We start from the raw sequence: 23,337 nt of genomic DNA, 5'->3' as shown, positions 1-23,337 counted from the left end.
ACAGAGATATATGTGCACCCATGTTCATAGCAGTGCAGTTTGTAATTGCTAAAATGTGGAAGCAACCCAAATGTCCATCCACTGAGGATTGGATAAAAAATGCGGTACTTTTACATAATGGAATATTACTCAAGTATAAAGAAAGATAAACTTGAGGGTTTTATAGGTAAATGGTCCCAACTAGAGACCATATCGTATGTGAAATTAATCAGATGTGCACCTGTAAGCATAGTATTTTCTCACTAGTGTAAGTCCTGAAAGAGTGAATAAAAACTCGGAGGTATGATAGACATTGTGAAACCAAAGGAAAATGCTCAAAATTAAGGGCAAGTGGGGTGTGGAAAAAGAGAAGAGAAAGAAGGGGAAATTATGTAAGTATGTATATACAGGTTAGCCAACATAGCTGTACCACTGTCTTCTTTTGCTCTCCAGAAGGGAATAGTTAATGATTACTTGTTTGATCAGACTTGTAAGCCTCTATTTGTTTTCCAGAGAAACCTCTTTGAAAATATCAATAAGTAATACTGCAACCATGGTCAGTTTTTTACAGCTTTGTCTGTAACTCTGGTTTTTTTTTTTTTTGTATTGTTCTTATGTTATTTTGTAAATGGATGTCTGTCTGTTAATATGCTTTCCTTCTTTTATTTTTTAAAATAAAAAAACCCAATAATACAGATCAAATGAATTATTAAAGGACTACTGAGCTATGTTTTTAATTGATTTGTCTTTAGTCATATGTACAGGTTCATTCAGTTTGGGCAGATACCGAAGCACATGCAACTGATCAGTGTATTGAGGCAGAAAACATCCCTATCATTCCGGAAATTTCCCTTATTTTCTTCTCAGTCAATACCACATACCCTACAGAGTAGTTATGGCTTATCTACTCTGTTTCTATAGTTTTGCCTTATTCTACCATTTAGTCTCATGGCATAAAATTTAAACCATCTATAGTGCCCTGCTTCTTTGCATAATGCTTCTGCTGTTACATATATACATAGTTTGTTCCATAAGCCACAGCTTTTCCATTTTCCTACTGATGACCTGGTCTTTATCAGGTACTAATTCTTTTCTTATGTCAGCAAAATGCGCCATGCTTCAATTCCTTGTTATCAAAGGCCAACTAAAATAGTTCTGGGGATCTACTTTCCCCACAGTTTTGTTTTCATTTTGCTTTGATCCTTCTATATGACTCACTGTTTTACTCTCCTTTTCTCTCTCCAACCTGTCCAAAGTTCTTCTTACTTGATTCCCCTGTGAACAAACTTCCAAGCTCATAGGCTTTGGTTCACCAGCTTCTTGTAGATCAAATTCTGCTATTCCTTGAGCACCCTTTCCTTTCTCTTCTGTGGCTTTCTGAACTAGGTATGCACTCTTTGTTTTCCTACACTTGGCTTTGTTGGGGTTGATGATTTGACCTGCATCCTCTTATGTATTCAATGTCTATTTTAGACTGGTGCTGCTTGGCTAAATTATTTTAGATCCCTCTCTGTCATTGGCAGCTGACAAGTTCTTGAGATTTTATCTTTAGATTGTGAAATCAGAAATCTGATTTTCTATACATAGCCTGACCATCTTGTATAATTTCATTGTACTTTGCTGTACAAGTCTCTCAATTCCTAAAGTAACATAGAACAGCGGTTACTTTTACTTTATTTCTAATATTCATGCCCAGCTGCTAGTTTGTAACTGCTCATCAAGAACTACCTGTGGAACCATGTCTGGAATTTTGACAACCCAACATCTGGGTGCAGCATTCTATTTGTGTAACTGTTCTGTGTTAGCTGCCCAGAACACACAATTCACAGTCTCACAAACACATGCAGCCCTTAGCCATTGTCATTTCTCTTTCACTCCCTGTTTTTGTTTTGTATTGCTATAGAAGACCACCTGAGGCTGGATACTTCCTAAGCAAAAAAGTTTCTTTTGGCTCATGATTCTGATGGCTGGCAAGTTTGAACAGTGTGTTACCAGTGTCTGTTGAGGGTGGCTTGGCTCTACCACAGCATGATTCTCATAGAACCTGGTATCTAACCAAATAGAAAATGCTCTGCACGAAGGAGTTGGAACACAACCAACTTTATTACACTGGCAGGCCACTGGGGGTTCACTCCCAAATCATCAGCCCAGAGCCAGTTTTAGGCTTAGTTTATATAATATTTGCAAGCAGGAGATATAAAAAGTCAAAAGTATGGTGAATTGTTATTAGGTAGATCAGTTATTCTTCTTTGCTGAGCAGAAAGTCCTTGAAATAAGTTAACAAATAGGGTATCTTTGTGGGTGAGAAAGTACAGGCTGTGCACCTGGGTGGGGTCAAACTGAGCTTGGTCAGGCTGTCTCTGGTTTGCAGTTGGGTGAAACCCTTCAGGGCTGGGTGAGTCTAATAGATAAGCTACATGGAGGGCTGTGTGGTCTTATTTTGTCCTAATGTGGTGTCAGATGACTAGCTGATTTTAAAATTCTTAAAATTTCTATCACAGGATAGTGAAATAGAAAGGCAACGGGCCTCATGCAGAAGTAGTATGTGGGTTGACCTGACTTTATAACAACCTTTTCTCATGAAAACAGTCCTTTAAGCAGTACATTAATCCTTTCTGACCATAGTGGCCTCATGACATAATCCCTTCCACCGGCCCCAAGTCTTAAAGATCCCACTATGCTTAAATACCATTACTTTGAGAAACACACTAGTTTTGATGGGGCCAAACCACATCTAAATCATAGCACTTCCTTCTGTTTTAATGCTCCCTTAACACAAAGTATTTTCCACAGTTCATGATGACCTTTATCTGTTCCTTTTCTTCTCCAGGCCTTTCTTATAGTCGACTGAGAAAACCTGACCTAGGAATTGTCTTATTGCCAGGTTTCTTAGGGCTTTCACTTGAATGCTCTTGGACAGGACTATACATGTGTTAATGAAGGTGCCACTCTTTTATCATCCTTAGTACTCCTGCCTCCTTGGTACTGCCCTGCAAATCTAGATGCTTCCCTTGTTTCATTCTCTATAGCATCTAATTTAAACTTTTTCAGTTTTTTCATTCAATCAGTTGTAAAAGGAGAATAATCAACGTGTTTTATGTGATTATTTGAAGATTAAATTAGAAAATTCAAGTGAATCCCTTAGAATAACATGAGGATAATCATACTGAACAATGGTTGTGGTAAAAATGCACTTTATACTCTAACTTCAATTCCTATTTTCTGCTTATACCCTGTCAGCAGGTGTGCTCATCTCTATTTCACAAACAAATAGAAAATAAAGCCTGCCATGCATTGTAAATGTAGCTGTATGACCTTGAATATTCCATTTCTTTGTAAAGGAAGTTCTGCTTCCTCTTCCACATTGGGTTATAATTGATTGGATTACTTTTTCTTTGTTTATTTGTTTGTTTGTTTTGCTAAAAAGTATTATATACTCTCTTCTCTTCAGAGAGGGGATTATCTTGTTTTTCAACTATGTATTATGATTTTTTAAAATCCCAAACGCATTTAATTGCCCTTTAAGTGTGTTTAGATTTCTTGTCTTCACCACATGGGCAGCAAACTAGCCTGATGTCGCAGCCGCCCCCTCCAAACGCCATTTTTCAGCCACACTTGAGGCCAGCTGCATTTTCCCAACTCCACAAATCCAGGAATTGAAATCTGACTGACTCTTATCAGACAGCTAAAACCTGTCTCGCTAAGTTATTATTTCTAAAGCCAGTGGTCAATTTTACTTTTTGTCTTTGAACCTCCAAAAGCCCTTAACATAGCTGAGTGTTTTGCTTTTTATGAAAGATACTTTTTTCTCCTTAAATTCTACAAAACCACATTACCCTGATCTTTCTCCAAAATTTCTGGCTATCCTTTTATTTAATGTTCAAGTCCCTATGTGACTTTTCCTATAATTTCCTCAGGTTACATTCATTCTTATGAATGTTGTTTTTAATCATCAATTATGTGCTCATTTTGATCATTTCCATGTAAGCAGACTGCATTTCTCTCCACATTATACTTAGGTGCACAACATACTGTGGGGAGTCTTCCTGTAGTTGTTCCACAAGAACCTCAGATTTGGTATGTGTAAAATTAAATTTATTGTCTCCCACCACAAATGCTTTCAATTCTTATTGGCACTAGCATACACTATTCAAAACAATTCAATGAACTTGGTACTTTTGTTTGATAGGATGTTTGCCAAATATTACTCATTAGGTGAATTCCTTTTGGGGGAACTAAGTTTAGCTAGTTTTTCTAAACCAAAACCCATTCTGAGGTTTTCTTTCTCCCTCTCTTTCAAATATACCCACAATTCTACACCCTCCCAAAGGATCATGTCACCTTGACTCTTGGTTTAAAATCTCTCAGATCTGTCCTTTTCTTCAGTCTCTATTTTTGTCACTGTCATTGTTGAAATCTTTATCTTTTTTTCAGGACTTCTACGTAGAAAATAGTGTTCTCATAAATTGAAACCTAACACCTTGTGTGAAGAGGTAAGAGAAAGTTTCAATCTGATTAACAGATCTTAGACTTTACTGAACTGGATGTGGAGTCCATATTAGGCATGAAACTTGAGTTGCACTGTTCAACTCAATTCAGTTGTGTGCACTGCTGCTCCACTGGAATATGCAGCTACCAGGATTAGCATCAGTGCGGCTTTAAAGAGGCAGAGCTAAAAATAAAGGGAGATGGTTTATTTGGAAAAGGGGAGAAAAGGTACGATAGACTCTAGAAGAGTAGAGAGCATTGGAAAAGTGAATACTTCAGAAGCCTTGTCCCTGGCTCCTTTTATTTTATTTAGGACTAGTGATTCTTCCCATCCCTAATGTGGGCACCTAGAAGTTACTGCAGTCTGATTGGCTCTCTGGCTGTCTTTAAGCCTAACCTGAGTACCTCTGTCTACAGACTTTCTGGTCACTTGATTTCTTCTTGCCCTTTTGTAATGGATACATGTGTACAGGGGAAGCCTTATCGAAAGGTAGCTTAGAGTTAATGATTAAGCAGAAGGGACATCTGTGTATCTGTTATAATGATAATAGTGATGCCATAGTGAAAATATACATGTATGTAGGCATGTATGTTTGTAAATGTCTTTTACATATTTAATAAAAATCCGTGTATGGCCTTTTGTCTGCTTTGTATTTTATCAGAAGTGGGAGAGGGAGGCTGGTTTCCCAGGTCTCTTATGTTTCTGGGTTCCCACGTGCTTTGTTAACTCTTTCTGATAAACTCTTAGGGTAGTTGTGCTACCCGGCTCCTCTCTAGGTGTGATTCCTCTCTCCTCATTGTCTAACTATTTTACCTGTGGAGTCTAACTGTAGAGAGAAAAGCTGCTTTTAGTAAGTTTCCCTATTGATCTTTAATAAAGCTGATCTTCTCCCTGCCTAGGAGCTGCCTCTCCCTACAACACGAATCTATTAAAGTAGAATAATCTAAATATAAACGAACAGTAAAGCACATAGCTCATTTTGAGAAAATCTTCTAAATAATAGCTATATAATCCCAAAATTTCCCTTTTATCCATTAATTATATGCTAATCTTCTAAATAGTTTGTTATTTGAATACTCGTTTCTTGTCACAGTTCACTACTGTGGCACAATGCAAAGGATAAGAGATGGCTCAGAGTCCGTGTCCCAGGGCCCAGAGGGACTGCTTTTTGCCTGTGACCCATCAGTGTGAGAAAGTCTAAGGAAATTCAGCTCCAGATTGAAGCCTGTCTGGATTTTTATTGATATAAACAGGAAGCAAGGGTAAAGGGCAAAGGAAGGATACCTGTGTAGGAATTCATGTAGCGGGCAGGGTGCAGACAGGCTGGTCTGCTACATGACTCACTTTTAGGCCTAACCTAAGTGATTAATCATAGTAAGGGAAGGACAAAGACCAGGCAGACATTCCTTAAGGCAATATGTTTTAATCCTGCTTGGATTTATAGACCTGTAAGTTTTCTTTAATCAACCATGCATTCTGGGAGGTTTGGGGATTGTGGCCCCAAAAGTCCCTTATCCCGGCATGTCCATCTTTTACACACCACTGGCCAAGCCCCTACAAATTCTGGCTCACCTTGAATTGTGTCTTAGAATTTGTCTCCCCCTGAGATTATTATTTCCCTGGTTTAGGCTATTGTAGCACAGATGTTTTTCTAGAGTGTCTTTTCCAACTGCTGCAACCTTATATTTTTTCTTGCATCGTTTCAATTTTGCATGATTATGATTTTCTCCCATAGGACAAAAATTCTGCACTTGAAAATCTGCTCACCATACTTAGTTTAAATTAAGGATATTGCTTTATTTGACTTTTTAAGCCCACTGCATCCAAAATCTAATTTACCCTTCTACCAGAGGCATCTAAATCCTTTCAGGAACCTTCAGGTCTATGTCCCCAGAAAGGAACTGCTACACTTTCTATTTGCGACTAAAGAACATGTAGCAAGTCCAGTTTTGCCCATTGCATTTAGGTGCATCCTGTCATCCAGTTGATCAGAGGTGTATTTCTAACTGAACATGGTGAAACCCTCTGAATATTACTCATTGTTTATCCTTGAGTTTCAGTTTTGGAAATGACTTAAACTTTCCTCCTCCCCTCCACATTTGGTGGAAAATGTGGGTCCACGGGAAGGCAGGCAACAGGACAGAAGTTGAACTACAATCATAAAGCAAGCCAGTGAGGTCAACAGTGGGAAGAAGGAGGTGGGGAGAAGGCAACCAATCAAGATAAACATCCGTATGTGCAACACTTCACAGAAGATTTTAACTCATGTCCATACATGACACGTGGCTACCAGTCCTTTAGTGCTTTCTATTATTTGCTGTGTATCTATCTGAAAAAAATGCCATTCCAAAGACTATTAAGTACTGCTAATGTAACACAAACAGCACATTCCTTAACGTCATCAAGATTGTCCTTTTATAATCTAAAAGGAAGGGTAGATATAATCGGAAATCAAATTTTGACTACATGAATTACTAACTGCAATAAAAACGTTTAGCTAGTTATTTTCTTAATTATTTATTGTGACAGATAGCCGTGTTCATTTTAAGGACATTATTTCCTATTACAGAATCAGAGCAGTGTAGTCAGAAGGGCAGTTTGATGCATCGTTTCAATTTTGTATGATTATGACTTTTTTATTTTAGTATTTTTAAAAACAATAAAGCAATCATTTTTGACAAATGTAATGGGTTCACATTGTATGAATAAATATTTTAAAGACTTAAAATCAATTCAAAATGATTACAAAATATTTTCTGATATAATGAAATGTATATAATGTTCATTTTTTATTTAATAACTGGTTACAGCTTGAGTGGTAATCCAAGGCCAGAAACTGTTTGTCTTTTGCCTCAGTGAAAATCTGTACATTTCTGATGCTTTCTTTATTCATTTAGATTTTGGAGAAATTTATAGTATGTTGATGAAGATTATTCAAGATTGAAAAGTTAAAGAACTTGGCTGAGCTACAATTTAAATGTTTAATAAATACAGGTTCCTTCTTCTCTCCGTGGGTCCATTACACTGGTTTAGTCCTCTCTATTGAAGTCACAAAACGCACTGAACTTTGAACTTCTAGAGGGTGGAATCCAGAGCAGAGATGTGGTACTTAGAAGCTTTTTTCAGTGTCTTTATATGAGTTGTCAGTTGGGATATGGGTGGAATATTGACATGCTCCAGAGGGAAAAGAATCTCATAACTCTCTCTTTACATTCATTTGCCTGATGATGTTCTGAATTCTACAGCTTCTCAGTCTGAATATTATCTCAAGCTTTGCATAGATTGTTAAGGTACTCTGCAAACCATAAACCACATTTAAACCATTTATACCAAGTCTTTGCAGAATACAGGGAGTGTAATGTTGTAACCATACTATTTGAAATTCTAACTATAAGAGGATATTTGTAACATGCAAATTGCTGACATTTGCCAATATATTTGCAAAATGCCAGTACAGCCAGAGGGAATTTGCCTACAAATGTTCCATATGATGTTAAATAATGAACTTGTAAGAAGCGACATAAAATAGAGTTACTTTCTAATTATAGGATCTCAAGGTTTTGCCTACCTGTTTTTACAAATACTTCTTCATTCCCAGTGTGGAAGGGAAATGAATCTGTTTTAGTAGAAATTATTCATGATGCTCACCCAATTGATAATTAAACTCCATTGAGAATGTAGCCTACAATTTGAGATATAATTGAACTTTATCTGAAGATATTTCACAGATTAAGTAATAAAGATATACTTACTTAGATCATCACAAGAACTCTTTTAAGTGATATTCAATTTTTTTAATCTTCTAGACATAGGGTGTGTTACATAACTTAGCCCTCTAATAAGACTGATTTGGAAGCTGAGGAAATTTTCACCTGACCAGTTGACTGTCCCAAGGTCAAGTACAGATGTGCAGAAACACAGTAGCATTCCCACAATCCAAGGTGTTTCGGACAGCTGTATAAGGTTGAATGTACCTACAGTAGCAACCCTGGGTAAGACAGTTCTACAGGTCAGTTGAAGTGTTAAAACTTCAATGCAACAAATTGGCAGAGTACTTACAAAAGGCCCCCCACACTCCACTGAGAAATTACTTTGAGATTTTCTGTTTTCCAGGGAGACAAAGCCTGCACCTGAACCACATGTAAGCAGTGCAGTGATTCTCAGCACTTGCCTCCCTTGCTCAAATCAGTTAGGAGCCTCACTTGCCAGATATGGTCCAACGATGATAATATGATGGTAGCAAAATTAAGGATACTGCATCTCATCCTGTTTATAGTCACACTTTTATTTACTTTGCAGGGTTAGTTTAAAAAGTTTTCTCCTGTGGTGATGGGCATTTGCAGTTCAGCAGTGATCGCATCCTTACTTTAGTATCTTCATTTGCTTAAATAATGTTACGCTTATATTGAAGATTTTAAAATTATTGTAGAATGACCCCATTATTGTCTATTTGACTAGCTTCTTGGGGTTTTTGTTTTTTCTGTCTTTTCACCAACTATTCATTCTTTTGCCCATTTTGCCATAAACAAATGCAATATATAAGTAGATTTATTTCCATATTTTCATCAAAATTCTGAAATCATGGAAACAAATGTCAACAAACTCTTAAAAGAGGGTATTTTTAAAACTTTTACTTAGTATGAGTTTTATATGATTGTGATTTTAAATTTTAGTATTTTTAACCAAAATTTTAATGTTGTCTAAAATGAAATAGGTCCACATTGCTTGGGTAAAATACTTTAATTTTGAAAGATCATTTCAAAATAATTATGACATTTATGAATTACTGATTTGTAAAAACCTTTCAGATATGATACAAAAGCCTCTCAAAACTTGTATTATAAATTAGAAATACAGATAAATTAGGAAAGGTACACTATAACCCATATCAAGTATTGCCACAGTTCAAAATTTCTCAGCTGAGTAGAGGTTGTACATCCTAATGAACAAATATGTTCTAGTAGTGGAATTGAAGTGAGACTTACAAAGCAATCCCCCAACCCTCCCATCCTCCCCTGTAGGTATAACTTCTTATTCTGGTACAGATAAGACTGACAACTCTCTCTTATAAACAGAGTTTATGTCGTTTTGCTCTCCCAGGGTTCGTATGGCTTTGCCTTCCTTCAAGATGAAGTTATTAATCGCTTTGCCTTGCTTCTGAACCCCTGCTTACCCCACCCACCCTCAGTTGCTAAAGGCTGACCTCCTCAACCAAATGTATGAAACTAGAACCTTTCCTTTGTTCTTGGACCCAGAACTTTGGACATGATTTTGGCTGGACTGATGTGCATCTAAAATCCTAAAAATAAGCCCTTTTCCCCGATTGGTCTCTCTTATCTCTTTGATTCTCAGTAGAATAAAATGAGATTTTACCAAAGTAGAAATTGCACTAGTGCCATATTAATGACTGAAGCTTTTGCTTAAGGGAGAAATCCTGAAAAATTTCAGAACACTTTTTTCCAGAACTCAGAGTAATGCTGATTGCATAGATGTCAAAATAACTTTTGTCAAATTGAAAAGAATGTCTACATATTTGTCCTAAATAATCCATACCATTATCCTTGATAATGTGACTAGGCCTCATTTAATCAGTTCAAAAGTTTTAAGAAAAAAATGAGGTTTCTCAAAAAAGCAAAAAATCTGCTGCAAGTTTGAAAATTAGAAATTTTCTCTTAATTTTCTAGTCTGGCATCCTGTGGTACAGATTTCACTTAAAATTATAGTACCAACTTTGATGTGAATTTCTATCCTGCTACCCCTTCCCTCTGGATGTGACTTGGTGGCTTTCACAATTGCGTTAAGTTCTTTACAGTGGATCTCTTAATGCATACAAGCTCACACTTACCCTATTGTTGTGTATTTTTCTTTCTTTCTTTCTTTCTTTCTTTCTTTCTTTCTTTCTTTCTTTCTTTCTTTCTTTCTTTCTTTCTTTCTTTCTTTCTTTCCTAGAACCGAGAATAGAACTCAGGACCTCATGCATGCCAGGCAGGCACCATTCTACTGAGCTGTACCCCTAGCTGGTGTGTTTCTTTAGAGAGCCCTGAGTGGAACAGAGTCTATACAATATATTTTTTATTTACCTAGCTTATTTTGTCTTCCTCAAGGTCCTATTTTACTGACTGATTGCTTGTAATTAATGATATTTATGCCTGGAGAATATATTGTACTAAATTTTATGTCTATCTCTGGAATAAGTCCATATGATCATTTTAAATGAATGGTTACAGATGAGAGCTGGTATAAAAAAAATAGCTCCCCTCCCATTGAAAATACATACTTGGGCATTTCTATCATATACTCGAGGCTAGTTTCAACAACATTTCACAACAGTTTTACTGCTAGCTGAATTGTAACTGAATTGCTAATTGTATATGTAACTGAGCTGTAAATTTTTTTGAGACAAGGTCTTGCTATGTAGCCCAGGCTGGCCTTAAACTTGCGGCGATCCTCTTGTCACAGCCTCCTGAGTGCTTAGATAACAATCACCTGGCACTGTGCCTAGCATGTTGTAAAATTTTAAGGGCTGAGACCAACAGAAATATCTTTCACAGAACTCTGTACAGAACAACATAATGTACTGCACTTTGAGTTATACAACTTCAGAATTAAGATGCTTCATTTATGATCTAGCTCAGCATTTCCCAGTCTTCACCTTCTAAACACTACTTTATGTTTTTTAGACATAGTCATTCCCACTTATACTCTCCTTTATCTAATATTCAAAAATTATTTTATATTTTATGCAAATAAGTTAATTTAAAGAGTAAACTTGGTATCAGTATAATAAATGAAAGACTCAGAGTCATCTGTTATCAACAAAAGGTAAGGGTGAAAAATGAATATAGAATAACAAAACAGTGTAATGAATTTCAGTAGTTACTGTTACCTGTTACATACCTGTTAAATAAATCCAGTCTTTCTCTAAAGTGAACTTGGAAAGAGAAGAATTGTGCTATTTATTTAGTGATATTTAATGGAGCTCCTGGGAAAACAGTCTCATGCTGTCTTTTGACTCTCTTTTGGCTCTGTAGGCACAGGCTTTGGTTCTGGAACACTTCTTACTGAGAGATGTGGGGACTTGTACGCTGTGCCAGGCAGAACACCTGTGAGAATGGGTCTCCCTGTTTCACTCGCAATCTGCACTCCTTTGATCTGCTTACAAAATGCAAATATGCCACGTGGCCCATGCCATTAGTATAGCTGCTTCCTGTAGAGAGGGAATTAGATCATTTAGGTGTAGGGGTGTAAGGAGAGGGCAGGCCAGGTGCCTCACAGCAGCTGCAGGAAAGGATCCACTGCAGCTGGACAGAAATCCGCCATTGCAGCTGATCTTGCTGTATCTCTTCTCTGTGATTACAACCTTGTTCTGCACAGTGCGTGCTTGTGTTGTGGGATTTTTGAGGACTTCAGTACCAAGATGCAGTGGACAGAAATACTCAAACTTGTACTTTTAAAATCAGGTCCCAGGTACCAGCTGCTCAAATTGTAGTACAGAAAATAATAATACATATACAAGTAATAAAAACAATAATAAAATTTTATGCTTTAGTAAAAAAAAATTAATCTGATTCTCTGCTCTTTCAATTGTACATACTCACTAAGTAGCTACCTACCTGGTCCCAGTATCTCCAGAGACAAAAACTTCAAAAGTAACTTTTCCTGTGTTACATTTCTCTAATTATGAGAATATTTTTACTAAGCTCACACCTATTTGTGTACCCCTGAGTCTTAGATCAGAAACTTCTATCAAAAGCAAAATGATTAATCTTTAGTTCATCAAGGAACATTGTTTTAACTTCAAATTTTTACCTTACCCCCATATATTATGATATATGTGCATAAATATCTGCACATATATGAATTCCTGTATCTATGAATACAGCCCTCATAACAAATAACCAAGAAGTAAAGGAAAATAAATTATTTCATGAAAAGAAACAAACAAAATTAGGAGATAAAAAGTGAAGAACTTTGTGGGGTTTTTTTTCTTTTTTCTTGATTTTGGATAATATAATCTTAAGACTATTAAAGAAAAGCAAGACAGTAAATATAGAGTGGTAAAATTATGTGTAATGATATGTGTAAATTTAGTGTGGACCAGCAGCTATGCAGACATTTTTAATGCTGGGGTAGATGTACATTTACAATGATGAATAAATTCAGCAACATCAAGTACTTACCCTACCTAGTGCTCAGCTTACCACATTCTCTGGTGAGATAAAAGGAACAAGCTCAATAAACTTTCTGAAGGAAAACAAATGACTTGAAAGATGAAGTAAGTTATTATTTAATGGATAATTTCATAATTTTATTATTTACCCATATGAAAAACTTTTACACTTTGAAACACAATTATCCTCTTAAAAATAGAAAGCCTCAAGTAAACCAATTTGGTAAGCAAAAGTATGTGTCTGTGTGTGTACATGTGTGTGTGTGTGTGTGTGTGTGTGTGTTATTTGAAAGACAAATTTCATAATGGTGAGAGAAAACAATTAGTCGGGCTAATCATTAGTCAAAACTCTTCGTAGTTTTATTGGAGGGAAAGAACAAATAAGAAGAAAGAGAAAGAGAAAAATGATTCCTTATGAAACTGATATCTACAAATAAATTAGACCAAAAATAGTAATTGCAATTCAGTAACTTTTTTCTCAAAGCATGAAATAAAACACTTGTATCAGTGCAGATTTGGATGTTGATAAAGGTGATATGCCATGGTTCTTAAGAGATAATTTCTGAGGGATTGCTCAGTGGAGTAATTTGTGTGAACTTGTTTTGAATACCGTTGTTAGGATATGTGACCAGAGTAATACAATTTGAGCCACAGCCTAACATTTTTGTCTTGTTTTCACTGCATAATTATTTTGATGAAGTGAAAACTTGGTTAAGTGAAAACTCACAGCTTAAGAGTCAGGTACTGATTTGGTGCATAGCATGTTGTCTGAGGATATAGGATGCTAATCACTTACTATACTTTCTCTTTGAGTCCTAGGCATCATGATATCAACATAAACATCATGAAAATAAAACGTACCTGATATCTATGGCCAGAACAAAGTATCTTTATCTTACTTCTCTGTAGAAGATGACCAGGGCCCTAGAAAACTCTGTGCTAAGCTATACTGTATTCCCAGGGAGAGAGATTAGACTTTATTGTAAGACAGTCAGTCTCTCTAATGTTCTACCCTATTTTTCATGGGGCAGAGGGCTCTTCTAGTTGTGGACAAGCTCTGTTCTTTTGTGTTCATGTAAGTACATCCGCTGTGTCATGACATGCCATTTGTTGAGTTCCTATGCATACACAATAACACCCCAGGCTTAGAAGTGAAACACAAACCCTCATCATGATCTTTCACCTATTATTTGTCTGTGTCACAGACAAGAGTGAGGAAAAAGTAGCGTCCATATTATCAAGATGAGTTTCCATCATGGTTACAGGTTCTTAAATCGGGTTAGTGAGTTGGTAAATGTATATAATTCATCTTATTTATTTTTGCCCCCTACCCCTCTACTCCCTTCCTGCTCCTTCCAACTCTTGGTCCTCTTCCTTTCTGCAAAACACTATTGTCCTTTTTTTTTCAATTATTTTTTCACTCCATTTCCCTCCCTTCTCCCCCTCCCTCAATTTCTTGTTCCCCTATCTATTTGACAAAGACCTCCCTACTTTCTGTTTATCTTTTATTTTGTTTTATCTCTCTCTCCCTCTCTTTTTCTCTCTCCCTTTCTCTCTCTCTGTCTCTGTCTCTGTCTGTCTCTCTGTCTCTGTCTCTATCTCTCTCTGTCTCTCTCTCTCTATGTCTCTCTCTCTATATATACACATATATGTATTTCATGTAGTGGTATGATCTCAAGGTGAGTCAAATTACCAGTGAATGCCTTAAGTTTACCTTTATGACAGAGTAGCACTTTAGTATGTATAAATACCATGATAAATGTAATCATTATGTGCTGTAAACATAATAGAAATTTAAAAGTGCAGAAACCACATAAGTAAGGTATGACAAAAGACTTTGTGTAAAGGTTTCTCATTCTTGATAGGGCTTTAAAATGAGGAAGTTAGGAAAGATTAGACGTTTTTTAAGTCAGGTATAAGTAGCTTGGGATGCAGGTTTCCTGCCTGGGGCTAATTAAGATAGGGATAAGTGTACTGTCTAGTAGCTTACAATTGGTCATCAGTGCAGGTGAGACTCTTGAACTGAGTTTAACAAATGTACTGCTTGCTCACATGAGCAATATTCCTGATAGAACTATTTGCCAAGAAGTGCAGCTGTTCAGATATATTAATTTGTAGGACAAATTTTGAAAAGTTTACTGAAGCAAATAGGGAAGCTATCTACTGGTTTACAGTTTTATCTTTCTGAGCAAGATTTTCCTGAAAAGAATATTTAACTCATGTTGACAGAAAGTTCCACTTTCTATTCCTGTTAGAGAAGCTGCACAGACACAGGTGATCTTGATTCTCATTCTTCTGTCATTTCTCTGTAACTTTTGCTGCTCCTCATTCCAAACAATCATTTCCTTTTTTGCTGGGAGAGGACTTTTTCCTTTGTGCCAAATTTTTAAAATCTTCTTTAGGTGGTTAAACATACTCTTCTTGTATGATATAGCCTCATTTAGATTTCTTTTTTAGAGAATGAAGATGATGATCAATTTTTCTTTTTTATCTTTACTTTTTAGACCAAAGCTAAACTAGTGCATAAAAGGTTTTTCAACATTTTCTGGCGTCTTTACGCTTAGTTACTTATTTTGCTTCTCTGTGAGCCTCAGGTATTGAGGTTATCTTCATATCTCTAGTTGGGTTGTCTTTTAATATTAAAATGTTTCTTAAGCATCTAGCTCATGGCAAGGACTGGGCCAAGTCAGATGTTCCTGACCTGAAATTCCACTTGAACCACTCTTAGAGCTTGAATTTAATATATTATGGAGTTTTAAAAAATATTGATATACTAGCCCCTAGATGAGCGGAGGATACTCCATGTACAGCAGAAGTTTTTCAGTGTCTTCAGGTTATTACATTTTTTCAGAAAACATTTCTGAGAAATCAGCGATGAAACAAGTCACATGGGATTTCAGGGAGCTTAGTACAAGAAGACACATTTTCACCAGTACAATAATAACTGTTCAATTAAAGTTGCAGTAAGTGCTATGAAAGAAAACTTCAGGGTTCTCTGAGATTTTACTGGGGGTTCCAAGTCCTCTTCTTAGGAAGTCAGAGGAGGATGCTCCGGGAGAGAGACATTCAGGATGGGACTTGAAAGATGCTTAAAAATTTACCCGAATAATAAAAGACAAGAAGAAGCAAGTTGAATAATATGTCATGGAAGTAGAAGCACTCCATGAATTAAAGGACCAGAAGACTAATGTGGGCAGAATTTAATAATTTAGGAGGTGGTTACAGTATAATAATCATGATTTTAAAAGTGGGTGGCAAATTATTCAGGGGCTTCAGGGCAGGGAACTTTTTTTAACCTTATCTTAAAGGGTTACAGGGGACATTAAAAATGAGACAAAATCTGCTCTATAATGCTCACGCTTGCAACCAATTGCAGAAGACATGGATTTGGGGAAGAAGGGCTGGACAGGAGGGGCTGTGAGGAGCTTATATAAGGAGCCATTGCAGGCCAGTGGGAGATGGAAGATTTGGAGCAGAAGTTGAGATGGAGATAACCTGAAGGATTTGAGATAGTCTTTGGTGATATCATCTTCAGGATTAGTCAGTGGGTTGCAAATGGCCATCAGTTAATAATTGGACTGATGGGGCCACTACTAGTACTTCTGCTGGCGCTTTCATTCTCTACTTATATCACTTTATTCTGCTCACAATTCCTGAGCCAGAAGTGTTAGTCATATACAATGAAGCCTCATGTAGTAGCATTTAAAGTTCTTGACCTCCCCAGATATTCCAAAAGCTCATTTATTAAGTTGGTAAAAATATACTAGAAAACAAAAAGAATTTTGAAAAGTTAGAACTTTTTATCAGTACTCTAATAAAAATTCAAAACTATTTTAAGTAAGAGAGTTGTCCTTTTCATTCCATTCAAAGTCAGATGATTCATATTTTCCTTCTTGTAAATTTTATTTTTAATTGACACATAACTATTTGTAGGGTAAAGTATGCTGTTTCAGTATACATATTTACTGTGCAATTATTAAATCAGGATAATAGTATATCCATTACCTTAACCATTTATCAGTTTATTGTGATGGGAACATTCAAATTTCTCTCTTCTGGATATTTTGAAATACATGTTACTCTTAACTCAAGTCATTCTACCTTGAAGAAAACACCAGAACTTACTCCTCTTATCTAGCTGTAACTTTGTTTTTGTGGAGCATTCTCATCCCTCTCCCTCTTCCCTCCAATTCCATCCAGTCTTCTGGGCACCTCCATCAATTCTTAGAACTTACAGTATATTCAGAGTACACTGACCAATTGAGGTTTCTTAGTACAAGAGCAAGAGATTTTAGTTTAGTAAAAGTCATTCTTCTACAAATGAACTTTCTTAGTTGAACAACTTTTGAGAAATTGCAGTGAAAACAATCTTCCTTCTAATTGTGGCAAATATAAAATTTGCTATTTCCTCCCAATATGTTAAATGTTCATAATGCTACAATGAGCAAATAATATTTACTAATGAATTAATTTATATTTGGCACACAGGTAATTTAGACTAACTCTGGACTTTCATGAAAATTCATTATTTATACATTTAAACACAATGCTGGAAAATCATCCATTTTTGTGAAGCAAATTTTCAGATACTTTTTTAGAAATCTAGCAGAAGTTGTCAAAACTCTAGCTATTTGCTAATATTGATTGCTTTCAACCAGTTTTATTAACTTCTACTCAAGTACTTCGTTAAATCTTTTATAGCTCATGATTTCTGATACCATGCCAATATGCTCTGCTTTCAAAGTCAAATTCTAGTTTTATTTATTTGCTATTGCTAACTGAAAGATGAACTTTAAATGCAGGTAATAAGTGTAATGGTGTATACATGGGATTATACATTTGTCAAAACCATAAATATACCCCACCAAAAGTGAAGCCAATTTAAACTATTGTTCCTGCGTGATACTGATATGTCAGTGGAGATTCAGCGGTTGCAATAAAGGTAGCACTATGTGTGAAGCTTTGATAGCAGGTCAGCTATGTATGTGCAAGGTTGGAAAGACTATGAGAATGCAGCATCTTCTACTCAAACTACGAATAAAAAACTACTTTAAAACTACAATGTATTAAAATGCAGGTAATTTAATAATTCTTAGTGATTTATTGAAAACTTTGTTCATGAAATGAAACTCAGGACTAGGAAAAAAAAAAAAACAGAATAGAATAGGAAGTGACACCAAGAAGGAAGAAGTTCTTGTTAACCGAGGCATTGTGCCCTGGCTTGGAAGTCCTGATACACTGTGTGGAAATGACACCACTGGCCCATTTCCAGGTAATTTCTCTCTTTGCACCAGATTTCTGTTAGGAAATGCACAATTTTTATTTTAGTCTCCTCAAAGGTATATCACCCAAAAGATATAACTATGCCCATTAAGAGGATGGCATTGTATGTGTGAGTGTGTGTGCAGAAGTGTGTCAGAGAAAAGAAGGAGAAAAAGAGAGGTGAGATATTTGCAAAGATTAAGATGGGATGAGGTCAAGATTTGAGAATTTTTCAACTCTCAAGCTTGACCCTTGCTGTGCTGCTTTCTCAGAAAAAGTCAATTTACTGAGATTATTTTTTCATCTATGGAACTATAATAATATCACTACCTCTCAGATTTGGGTGAGGATTAAGTGATAAGATACTTACATTAAACAGCAGGTGGGTGTCAGAGAATCACTGTCATTTACACCATGACTTTTGGCAAGTCCCTTAAATGCTTCAGGCCTTTAGTTCTTCATTTGGAAAGACAGGCTTGCACAAAATTAGAGAAATTTTGTTCTCTTCTACCTACAATATATTAAAATTTTTGTCAATGCTAAGTGGATCAAAGGAAAAATATATTGACCTGTTTTCTCACTAGTACCATATAATAAACTATAGGACTAAATAATCTGTTGCATGAGCGAAATGAACATATATTATTTTACAGGTAGCTTTTCATTGTCCTACTCAGAATCTGGCAGATAGTGAAGTACTGGGGGTGTCAATATGAAGCTTTCCATTACACTACATGTATGATCATAGAGGAAGCACTTATTCTACTCTTGCCTAGATAGTTGTGAAAGTGTAGCTAATTGCAAATCCTAAAATCACACTTAGCTCAGAACTATGACTGAAAAATAAAATTCAGTATACTCGGCTAAATCTCAATTTCAGGCTAACACAAAAAAATACTCTGTAGCCAGGCGTGGTGGCACACGCCTGTAATCCCAGCAGGAGGATCATTGTGAGTTTGAGACCAGCCTGTGCTACAAAGTGAGCTGAAGGCCAGCCTGAACTACAAAGACAGACCTCATCTTAAAAACGCCAAAAAGTGAGACCCTATCTTAAAAAGACCAAAAAAAAAAAAAAAACACTTTTTAGTATAAGTATTTCCCAAGTATCACATAGGACTTATAATAAATAACATTTTCTTCTCAAAAGTTCAAATACAACTGGGAATCCTTTATGTTCAATTTGCTTTATTTATCAGCCTTATAATAACAAAACACACATGACAAGTATTTTAAACTTGTGTCACAGTAAAATTTTCTAAGTACCTTCGAATCTACCTCTTTCTCTATATTTCCACTTGATTAACACTGTATCATCATTAAGCCTCTTTCCATTACAGCAGAGATTTACTTCTGTTGCTATTTTTGTTGACGAATGGGATCCATACTCATTTATTTATTGCCAGGAGTTTGCAGATACTCTAGGTCTCTAAGACATCCTTTGAGACGTAGTTGGTGGGTTCAACCTATGGTCATGGCCAGGAATCTCAACTATCTAAATTAAATCAGAGTTAGTTCACAATATATATGGAGATCAGTTTTAACTCATTATTATTGCAAGGTTAATGCCAGTGTTGAGGTTAATGAGGTCAAAATTGCATTTGTTGGTTCAGAGTGAAGTGGTGCTTAGATGAGAAGAAAATTGTTAAAACTCACAAAAAGAGCTAATGATAATGAGATGCTTAATGGAGTGATGGAAGAGAAAGCCCTAACACTCTTGTAATGAAAATTCAAACGATTTTTGTTGAACTTTCCCTAACTCTTGCTCTTGTGTTATGTATGATTTATCACCACTGAAATTCAGAGTTAAATGGACCAGAATGTGTTTTGTGATTTCCATTTATACATTCTTTAACTAGTTCCAAGTTTTCCCTCTGTGTAAGCCCTCTTGCCTCTTGAAAATAGACATAGCTAGTACTTATTCAGAAGGTACGCAGGAAAATGCTATTAGTAGAGGACAGTGGTGGAACTGACAAATCATGATTTGGGGAAAATTATAGATTTATTGGGGAAAACTGTTTTCCTATTTTAGTGTGTTAATTGAAGGGAGTGTTCTGAAACTAAAAATGTAATATAATGTTCTTTAGGACTTAATGAGTTGATTTTATGTCTCTCTTCTCCATAAGGTAGTACAATTAATCAGTCATTCTCATTCATCCTAACCCAATTCAAAAATCTGTTCTGTTAATTTTGTAGTTTTAGAAAACTAGGATCTTATTACAGTTAAGGACTCCAGAATTAAAGATGGGCTTAACTGGCACTGCTACACTGCTACGTATTAGCTGTTTGACTTAGTGGAAGTCACCTAACTTATGAACACTATATGTCTATATTTACCTATCTCTCTATATATACAACTATAAATGAATACATACATATAGCATGTATAAAATCTGTATCTAAGTATTATAATAAAGCCCAAGATAGTTGGTTCTTGGATAGTTCTTCATACAGAGAAGTAACTGTCTTGGACCAAAACAATTATTAATATAACATTAATAGAAAAATTTAAAACCAGGCTAGTATAAGGAAAAAATGGATTGTTTCTGCTATATATGCTGTACAGATAAAAACTAACAATGACTGAAAACTCTAAAACAGTAGGAGACTAGACTGTTACATGCACACATACACAAACAAAACAAGAGCTCTTTGCTTGCCAGAAAGAGCACAACCAAAGTTAATACAAAAAAGTAAAAGAATGAAATACCTGGAGAATCAGTCTCATGAGGGAAACCTACAACACGCTGCTTTACCCTCCTGTCCACACGCTGACTCCACTCCTTTCTGTTTGGCTGGCTCTTTGAATTGCACCTTTCCTTTGCTTGGAATGGCTTGTATTCTCCCCCATTGTGTCTTTCCAAACATCACCAGGCCTTACCTTCCCGAAAGTGGGAGATATTTTGAAAATGGCACAGTCTTTGCTTCTGCCTCAGTAATATGACCAATCTATGTGAGAACTTCAAGCATCAGCTATTGAGGTCCTTCTTCTGGAAAGACAACATCTGATGCTTATTCTAGATGTAATAAAAGTCTCTATTCTTCCAAGGATGAAATTTTCTTAAATGAAACTGTTGGCCCAAATTAGCTCCCATTGAACTCTTACAGCTAATTCCTTGATCTCAGTTGCTCATCTATCTTCCTCCTCTAGGAGTAGGAGGATTTGGGAAGGTCAATCTGAACAGAACTAGATAAATAGCGCTTTCATCTATTTTATTTTAACATGCCATTTTTTCTATTGACTTTTCCACTTAAAATTTATGTTTGCCTTGATCTTCCACCAAGTCCTTCCCTTGCAAAATCATATGCTGAATTTGTCTCCAAAACCTAACACTTCAAATGTGAATAATATTGTTGGTTCCCAAACAAAAAATTGGCAGAAAATGAAGAATATGGATTCTTTTTTATTTTAATGAGAAAAAATAATAATAAAACAGAGTTTCAAAACAGATTAGTAGGAGAGTTACAATAATTTATACATTGTATATTGTCCTTTGTAGTAGTTAATCAGAGTACAAGATATAGGTATGTTATCTTGCCTGAACAATATTACCACAAGACTTTCTTTTCTACGAACTAAGAGAAACTAGCTGTATAACTATCTTGTATAAGAATACATACTTTTCCCTTTCTTCCTTTCCTCTTTCCCCTATTGTAGTTTGTCTTTTCTTTGAAGAATTTCTCCCCTGTTTACACCATCCACTCTACATTTTGGCTCTTATTTACTCATTCAGTTTCTCACACTGGTGAGACAATACAGTGTTTACACATGTGGGTCTGATATATTTCACTTATAAGTATGATCTCGAGTTGCATCCATTTACTGACAAAAGTCTCCAGTTTATCCTTCTTTATAGTTGAGTAGTACTCCATTATATAAAGAAAAAGCACTTCTTCTGTATTCATTCCTCCATTAATGGCATTTTGGTTGTTTCCAAGATTTACTACTACAAATTATACTGCTATAAACATGTATACACCTATATTGCTGTGGAACAAGGTTTTTAGTGCTTCTGGAAAGATACCTACAATGGGAATTGCTAGGTCAAATGAGGCCTCTAATTCCCTTTTCTTAAGGAATCTCCACACTGATTTCCACAGTGGTTGCACCAGTCTACAGTCCCACCAAAAGGAGAGAAGAGATCATTTTCCTCCACAGCCCAGCCAGCATTTGCTATTAGTTGATTTCTTGATGGTAGCCATTTTTGTGGAGTGAGATGAAACCTCAGTGCTGTTTTAATTTGCATCTCTCAAATGACCTATGATGTTGAACATTTTCATGTATTTATTTGCATTTGTATTTCTTCATCTGAGAAGTGTGTATTCATCTCAGATGCCCATTTTGGACTGAGTCTTTTTGAAATTGGGAGGTCTGATTTTTTTCAATTCTTTATATGTTCTAATTATGTTATTTGTCTGAGAGAAAATGGGCTATAATTTTATCTCACTCTGTGGGTTATGTTTTCACTTTGTTTGTGATTTCTTTTACTGTACAAAAGCTTTCTAATAAGATGAGATGAGATGCCATTTGCTGATTCTTTGTAATATTTCCCTTGAAGTCTGGGTTTTGTTGATGAAATCTCTGCCTAAACCTGTATCTCTGAGATTTCTACCTATTTACATTTCCAGTAAATTTAGTGCTTCATTTTAATGTTTAGATTTTTTATTCATTATAGCTTTAGTCTTCAGTATATGGAAAGCCAATTTTTCTAGCATCGTTTATTAAGAGACTGTCTTTCTTCCAGTAAACGTGTTTGGATCCTTTGCCAAAGATAAAGTGATTGAGTGTGTTTGGGATTGCATCTGCGTCTTTTATTGTGTTCCACTGATCATCAGGTCTGCTATTTTTACCAATACCATGCTTTATCACAGAAACTTTGTATGATTTTATTACAGTAGCTTTGTAGCTTAATTTTAGGTCCGTGATTCTGATGCCCTCCTGACTTGCCATTGTTGCCCGGAATTGCTTGTGCTATTCTAGGTCTCTTCTGGTTCCAAATGCATTCGAGGAATGTTTTGTGTAGATCTGTGAGTTATGTTAATGGTATTTTGATTGGGATTGCATTAAATCTATATAACAGTTTTGAGAGTATGCCCACTTTCACTATGTTCATTCTTCCTATCCAAGAGCAAGGGATATTTTTCCATTTTCTGATATCCTCTTCCATGTCCTTTTCAAGGGTACTGTAATTTTCTTTTTTATTTTAAAGAGAAGGAAAAATAAACAATAAAAAGAATATTGTAACATTTCCAAACAAGATTGTAGGAGAGTAACAAAGTTCAGTACATTGTGCATTATCTTCAAAGTAGTTACTCAGAATACAAGATATAGCTATGAAAAACCAATCAAACAATATAGGCATATACTTATCCTTTCACTGACCTAACAGCAATTAGTAGTATATCTGTGATAATTATCTTGTGTGTGTGTGTATATATA

Source organism: Chinchilla lanigera, unplaced genomic scaffold (assembly GCF_000276665.1).
Source record: "Chinchilla lanigera isolate Chin_1 unplaced genomic scaffold, ChiLan1.0 scaffold00020, whole genome shotgun sequence".
Taxonomy (NCBI): Eukaryota; Metazoa; Chordata; class Mammalia; order Rodentia; family Chinchillidae; genus Chinchilla; species Chinchilla lanigera.
The sequence above is the reverse complement of the archived record's forward strand: the minus strand, read 5'-3'. Positions refer to the sequence as shown.